Source organism: Corvus brachyrhynchos, unplaced genomic scaffold (assembly GCF_000691975.1).
Source record: "Corvus brachyrhynchos isolate BGI_N302 unplaced genomic scaffold, ASM69197v1 scaffold72, whole genome shotgun sequence".
Lineage (NCBI taxonomy): Eukaryota > Metazoa > Chordata > Aves > Passeriformes > Corvidae > Corvus > Corvus brachyrhynchos.
In genome coordinates, this window is record NW_008236763.1 from 1,152,921 (window position 1) to 1,160,647 (window position 7,727).

General features: G+C 56.0%; 1 long non-coding RNA gene across 1 annotated transcript in view; it reads left to right on the top strand.

Annotated features, from left to right (window-relative positions):
- Positions 1-470: 470 nt before the first annotated feature.
- The window catches only part of LOC108444926, a 31,089-nt gene continuing 23,832 nt past the window's right edge, over positions 471-7,727 (top strand). Inside the window, exon 1 of the long non-coding RNA XR_001859648.1 lies at positions 471-691. This is a non-coding gene — a long non-coding RNA (uncharacterized LOC108444926). The remainder of the gene's footprint in view (positions 692-7,727) is intronic.

Below are 7,727 nucleotides of genomic sequence, written 5' to 3' on the forward strand. Positions count from 1 at the left end.
GCATTCCTGGAGATCCCAGGCAGCTCAAATTGTGTGAGATGGGATGGGAGAGGGAGAGGGGAGCTCAGCATGTCCCTGGCACGGGGCACTGGGGCAGGTTTGGGGTGGAAAGGGCTGATTCCTCCTCGTTTTCTCTTCCCCGAGCTGTGGGCAGAGGCTGCAGGGATGGAGCAGAGGGGAGAAGATTTCCCAGGGCTTCCCGAGCCTTCGGGCTGCCCAGGGAAGTGCTGGAGTCCCCATCCCTGGAGGGATTAATTTAAAAAGTGTGCAGATGTGGCACCTGGGGACACGGTGGCCTTGGCATTGCTGGGTTAAGGGTGGACTGGAGGATCTCAGAGGGCTTTTCCAACCTAAGGGACCCTGAGTTAACGAGGACTAACGAAAGCAGCTCTGCCCACCCTGCGGGGAGGGCTCCTCTTCCTGGCTCCAGCCTGTCCTTGGGATGGCTCAGCCCTGTGTGTGAGGGACGTGGTTGTTCCCAGAGTCTGGGCTGTGCCTTTTTGGGGCAGTTTGGTGCATTGGCTGCTGCTGTTTCAGTCTCTGGACTGGGCATTCCAAGCGTTTCCCTCTTGGAATGCGGCTGGCTGTGCTTGTTGGCTGCTGGATCAGGAGAGGAGGGTCCAGACTTGCCTCTTTTTTGGGAGAGGGGGAAAGGAGGCGGAGAGAGGTGCTGGGTGCCTCCAGCTTCTGGGTAAGTGAAAGTGGTGACCTGGCCTGGGAGGGGGTGCTGGGCTGGCTCCCCGTCCCTTTTGCGCCTGTTCCCCCCAACCCAAAAGTGCCTCTCTGAGCCTGTGTGATGCCACCCCGGTATTTTGCACATTTCTAGACCTGTTTGTGTGCTTATCACAGCTCTGCTCTCACCCTGGGCTGTGTGGGGGGCACCTGGGTGCCCTGAGCCCCATGGGAGCTGCAGCCAGGCGTTGGTGCCGGAGGGAAACGCAGCCGCTCCTGCCTGTGCACGGAGGACAGAGCCTGGCTTGAAGGCAGGAGTTAAAAAAGGGGAAAAAAGCAGCGTAATGAAAAGCTCGGAACTTTGATAAGATCATACTTGTCAAAAGAGCTTCTCAGGAGAAAAAACTGCTCTGTTCCCAGAGCATCCATCACTGTCGGATCGGATGTGAGGCACTGCCTGGTTCAGAGGGCTCCGAGAAAACCCGAGTTGATGTCTCTGGTGCTGCTTCTGGCTCGGGGATTCTGCTCTGATGGTGTCACAAGCAGCTTTCACCCCGAATTCTGCCTGATAATGACTGGAAAGGCTGATTCTGACTTAATTACAGCCTCCACCTGCCTCCCCTCACCGTGCCTGTGAGGGAGGTGCTCTAAGCCCTCCAGAGATGCCCCGTTTTTGTCACCCCAAACCTGAGCTGCCGAAGGACCCCTGTCCCTCCCAGCCCGTTCCAGTGGTGGATGCAGTGACCTCCCAACACAGCTCGTTAATTTTATCCATGATACAGCGCTGTTTAATTCTCAACCCCTCTTTGATTACGGGAGCTAATTAAAAGGGAGCAGTCTGTAAGCCAGTGAGATGGATGGGGATCGAGCCAGGTTCTGCTGTGGATGCTCCAGCAGGGAGTTCATGGGACCTATGAGGATCCAGATTCTGCTTTTCTGCTTTGTGCAATATTTTTGAGGGCAGCTCTGCCTGTGGCTGGGGAGAAGAGCAGAGTAGATTCTGATTCCTGGATATCACATTCCTGATTTTGGGTATTTTGTGTATATTTCTTTTTTTAAATGAGGTGCCTGTCCAGAAATTGGTGCCATCGTTTCCCCTCCTTGCCTCCCTCAGAGCTTTAAAAGCACTTGTCCGATTTTCCTCTTATTTCTGTGAAGGGCTGTTGAATTTAAACAACGATAATTGCCTGAGTTCCCCGAGTGCTTGACCTGCAGATTTTTCACTTTTTCTGGGACTTTGAGAAGTGGTGAGGAAAAAAACCTGGGCTGATGCCAGCTGCCTCCATTCCCTGCTCGTATCTTCCTGCCCCCTGGAACTTTCTGTTGTCCTTGGCTGCTGTTCCCAATCGCCAGCTCTTCTCCTGAGCTCCCTTCTCCAGGGACAAGTGGGAACTTTTGGGGTCCCAGGGCACAGCTGGGGGCTGGAGCGGGAGCTGTGCCCCCGCCTGGAGCAGCAGCAGCCTGGAACCAGTCATTAACTCTCTTCTCTGAGAGGCAAATTACAGACTTCGGTGGCATAATTAGTCCAACTCGATGGGAAACGGAAAAACAAGATAATTTCCCTGCAAATTTTCCAGCCTGCCTGCCACCTCGTGCTTCCCTTCTCTTGTCTTGGGGAAAATCAGCTCCCTGGCCCCCCTGGGCCTGGAGATCTCCTGTTGCAGCTCCTCAGGGAGGAAATCTGGAGGAGGGGATGGGGAGAACAGGGCTGGAGCAGAGCTTGGTTTGGACAGGACAGGAGGACAAAGCTCCATTCAGCTCCTTGCCCACAAGGAGAGCCCCAAGAACCCATTTGCACCCCAGGAGAGCCGAGTGGTGCTCGCAGCAAGGTGGGACTCGGGTTCAGAGCAGAGGGCAGCAAAGGTGAGGTGGATGCTGTGGTTCCATTCCTGGTGCAGGACCAGCTCTGGGAAAGACTGGAGCTCATTCCTCTGCTCCAAAGCACTGGAGGAGCTGTGCTGAGCCCCTCAGAGCTGCTGGGAAGGTGGGCAGTGCCTCTGAGTGGGGCTGAGGGGACAGTGGGTGCCCTGGAGGGAGGTGGAAGCACCCAACCCTGTGGCTGGGGAAGGTCCAGCAGCAGAGCGGGGCCTTTGGAGCTCCCGTTGGAGCAATCCCTGTGGCTGGAGCCAGGATGGAGGCACCAGTTGTGTACCTCAGGGTCTCTCCCCAGCCCCAATGTTCTCTTGTAGGGCCCAGTGAGTCAGTGGTGGTCTGTGTTGAAATCTCACTTCAGTGGTGAAAGCTGCAATTAGCATTTAATGAAGCTTCTTGCTTTTATTTTTAGGTAACCTCCGATTCCCTGACTGTGTAATTTAGTCCTCCATTGCTTGGAGATAATTAAAGTATGTCACTATAATTTGCTTTTTTTAAAAGCCTGTAATTATGTTTTTATTGAGAATAAAAAACGGGGGGGAGGGGGAAATGAAAACAATGTTAGGGGAGGAGAAATCTTTGGACGGGCAAGGGGACTTCTTCCAGCTTGACGGGTTTGGAGCTCGTTCCAGGATGCTGGGTAGGCTGGGGACAGAGGAAGAGCTCCTGGTTTGAGTGGGAAATAGCGAGGTGAGGTGTTTGAAGTGGAGGGGCGAGAGCTCTGGGGCTCCTGACCGTGGTGGGGGCTGCAGGAAGGACCAGCTGGGCTTCCTCTCTTGCCTCGCTGCTGGTCCTTGGTATCGTTCTCCTCCCTCATCTGCCCCCCAGGCGCCAGGCTCTGGAATTGGGGTGGGCTGAGCCTGGGGCAGCACAGCCGAGATCTCACCCCTGCCCTCCGCACTTCCAGAACTCCCCTTCCCAGCTCTGTGGGCATTCAGGGCTTCCTTCAGCCGCAGCATCTGCTCCCTGCGACCAAACGCGCCTTGCCGGAGCAGCTCTGCCCTCCCTGCGCAGCCTCGAATTAACAGGGAGGAATTAAATTCTCTTCCCAGGCCTGACAGCGCTGCGCAGCCCTCGGGGGATGCTCGGGCTCTGTTTGCATCTGTAAACGCTGCTGCTGGATGTCAAACAGCCCCTGTCCCTCCAGCCCCCCCGGCGCTGTCTGCCGCTGAACGTGCCAGCCGGAGTGTCCTGCCTCGCTGGTGGCCCCGGGCCAGGCTGCTGGGCAGCCCAGTGAAACCAGTGCCTGCAAACTGGTCTGGAATGAGAGCGCAGCCGCGGCCGGAGGAGCCGCTCACCTGCAATTCACAGCCTGGAAATTGGCTGTTGGAGGGAAGTTGAATAACGAATAAATTCAAGATAATTGATTGGCCTGTGGCCAGTTCACAGCCAGGGAGAGCTGAAATGAGTTGGATTGCTGGCTTTTTCTTTAAGTTAGTCTCACTCAAAAATGTGAGCGCTAAGAGGTTACATTTAGTTTGGAATATATTTAATTCATTAAAATGTTGATCTCTGCTGCAGAGTTCAGATCTGATTCCAGGCTTTATTCCTTATCTAAATGCAAAGGTTTCTTGCCAGAAATACAAAGCAGAAAAGAAATCTTGGTGCTTAGGAGAAGTGACATGATGGAAAGAGCCGGGGCTGGACTGCGCCGCACTGCGGGGAACCTGCTGGGACTGGAGCTGACTCCCTCACCTGGCTGCTCCTGCTTTCCTTCTTCCCACACTGGGCTGCAGCATTTAGGGTCCCATCCCACAGTGTCCCCGTGTCCCGGGTGCTGCAGGCGTTACCCTGAGCTCCCCGCAGCCGGTTCCTCCCCAGGGCTCAGGGATGCTGCGGGTTTTGGTGCAGTCTCCTGCAAAACTTCCCTCTGGAGCTGAGGCCAAAGCGACTCAGGAGAGTTTTGGATAGAGCAGGATCAGGCCAGGGATTTCTGTTCAAGAGCGTCCTCAGCCCCCAGATCCCTGCTCCCCTCTCAGATACCTGAGCTGGTGGCTCTGGGAGCGGGCTCAGCCCCTGCTACGCTCGCAGCTCGTTTGTCCCCCCGCTTTGCTGGGCAGAAATGCCCCTCCCCAGCCCGGTGTCAGCGCACCTTCCTCGCAGAGCCTTTGTGATCTGCAGGGGATGACAAAGGGAAGGAACAGCACTTAAAACCCACTAAAACCCACACACCATCACCAGCTTTTGTACCGGTTGCTATGGGAACCCCATACGTGCACCGGAAACGCTGGAGTATGCAAATGAGCTTCTTAATTAGTTCTCCTCAGCCTTTCATGCTCGTGGTGCAGCAATTTGATCATTAGATGAACATGCCACTTCATTATCGGCAGCTTAACCAAACACGAGCTGGGGTGACCTTTGGGGAGGGCAGGGTGCCTTGGGAGCCGGCTGAGGAGAGGGATGACGGGGGCCAGCGGCCGCACGGGGCTGGGAACCTTCTCCAGCAGCTTCCAGAGCGGTGGGAGCTGCCGGTGTGGGTCCTGCTGCCTTTGGAGAGGAGCAGGGAGGCGGGGGCTGTGTCTCCAGACAGAGCTGGGAGCTGGCGCTTGGCTCGAGCTGCAGGACTGGGCTCCTGGAGCGGAGGCACGGCTGGAAAAGCCAAGCCCTGAGCCCCCACTCCGAGCCCTGCGGGGCCGGTGTCACCCCGCTCTGCTGGCCTTGGCGACCGGCGCTGGCCGCGCTGCCTCCAGCCCCACGTGCCGATGCGGAGCCAGATGCCAGCCGGCTGCACGCGTGAGCTCGAGCTGTAAATGCTATGAGTTTTTCACCAAACAAGCTTCATTAATCGTCTAATAACCGGATTAATTAAGGACACTGAAAGTAAACAGCAAGAATGTAATTTGCCTCTGATTGCCGTGTAATTGCGGGAGTATGGTCCTATTTGCATATGCGGAAAGTGTTGTTGACAGTGGTGCCGGGCCGGAGAAAACAATGTACGGAGGGCAAACGTGCCCTTGGGGTGGCCAGATCCCCTCAGCCGTGCTCTTCCCCGCCTTTGGTGCTGCCTGCGTGTGTTTTGCTCTCTGGTTCTCTGCCTTCTTCCCAATTAACCAACCCTCCTGCTATTTGTGGAGCTTTCCGAGCTATTTGCTTAGGCAAACATTGATGATCCAAACAGACTGACACATCCGCTTGGGAACACTCCCGTGTCCTGGGAGACGGCAGAAATAGCTGGGGACGGGCCCCTCTCTGTCTGCCTGTCCTGGGAGGGGTTAGGGCCAGTTGTTCCCTTTGACCCTGGGGGGATTTGGGGATTTTGGTTGTGCTTGGAAGAACTTGCCCTCGGCAAACGCCAGAGAGCTCCCAGTGTCCTGAGAGGAGCTGGGGAGCACGAGGAGAATCAGGACGTGCAGAGAGGGAAGCAGAGGCTGTGTGGATTTGGGGCAGAGCCAGGGGCTGAATTCCAGCCTGGAATCCCACACCGTCCTGCGTCTCTCATGTCCTCCACCCCTTGTCAGCTGCTTTATTTCCCAGGAAACGCGGGTCTCGGGATGGTGACTAATCTTCCGACTCTCTGCCTCCCGTTAGCCCAGGGTGAGTTTTCTTCTTGCTTCTGACCTTGTCAGCACCAGCTGCACTCGAGGAGGGAGCACACACCGCTCCGCCAAGGTGACAACGAGCTCCCTCCATGCCCACGTGCCTGTGCCCGCAGGGGAGGATTCGGAGGACTAATTCCATCTTGGACAGCCCCAGGGCTGTGTTTTTCTCTCTCCTTGACAGACAAGACTTGGATTAAACCCGCATTGAGGAGGGATGTGACCTTTCAGGAGCAGCTCGGGCTGTCTGTGGCAGGCACAATTTTGAAGTGGATCCATTTGCTTTCCTGGTGGCAGTGATGAGCTCGGTAGGCTCCAGCTCTTCCAGCCCATTCTCCACGTGCAGATGGACTTGGATTAAACCATTACGCGCCATTGGCTCCAGACAGGCACCTGCTGCTCACTTGTGTGTCTTCACGCTCAGGCAGGATAATAAACGGCGAGGACGATCCTCGGAGCAATTGTTTTGGAAGAGAGCTGCCTGGCAGGATGGACGGGGGCCTGCTTGCCAGCAGAACGCTGCTGACAAATCTCTGTGAAGAAAAACGGGGGCTTGGGACCCCCCTGCCTGTCTGTGGGCATCCTTCCCATCAGCTTTTTTGTTTCCTTGCGGTGCCTGAATGTTTCGGGCCGGTTTCCCACGGCTTGAAGTGCCATACCTGTCCCCACCAGCTGCCAACCTCCATTCATCACAGGCAGCGTTTTGTTTTCCTCCTCTGGAAACTTGAAACATTTAGGAGGGAAATCAAGTTTTCCCTTGGAAATCCGGGTGGGAGAAGGGTGGAAGGCAGGTAGCCTCCTGTTTATTTTGCACTGCCTTTCTGAAAGCTGCTGTAAACAACCTGTCAGTGCTCCTCCAGCGAGGCTGCTGAACAGGCTCCCCCGGTGCTGGGCTTGGTTCCTTGCCATGCAAGGTCTCGTTAGAGGTGCTGTTTGTTGCTGCTTAGCCATGGACTCCCTTTGAGCTTGAAGAGCAAGACAGGGAAACAGCAACGATTATGATTAGGGCTTTATTTGGAACTCCTAAAAGCTCCGTCACCCGCAGCGAGCAACATCCTCGAGCGGCTGGAGGCTGCGCCCCACCAGTGCTTCACGGTGAATTTTTTCAGAGATAAACAAGGGAAGCAATCAGCCCCTCTGGAACGCCGAGGGGTGTGGGTGGTGCTGCCTGCTGTGCCTTTGAGGCCTCTCCCATTGTCACTTCAGGAGCCGAGGCCAATGCGAGGGCTCTGCCCCTGCAGGTGCCAGGTTGGAGCTGGGTCTGAGCGTCTCCAGAGCTTCTCTGGAAGAGCCTGGAATTGCTTCTGGAGCAGAATTGCTGTCCCTGTCTGGGGTGAGCCAGTGCATCCCAGTTTGGAGCTCTAGCCTTTGCTCCTTCTGCATCTTGGCTCCTGAACGCCAAGTGTTTGGTGGGTCTTGAAACTTGTGACCGTGGGTTGCTCTTCAAGGCTCTTCCCCCCACGTCCCTCCTTCCCCTGTGCTCTGGAGTGGGTGTGAGGGAGCTGCGAGAACGCGACCCTGGTGAGCCCCAAAGGATGGATGTGCAGCTGGATCGCTCTGGCCTGGCTGGAGCAGCCTCCGGCTTTGAGGATACTGAGATTCCAATTGCATTCCCACGTGTCCTTGGCACGAGCAATTAGTCTTTCC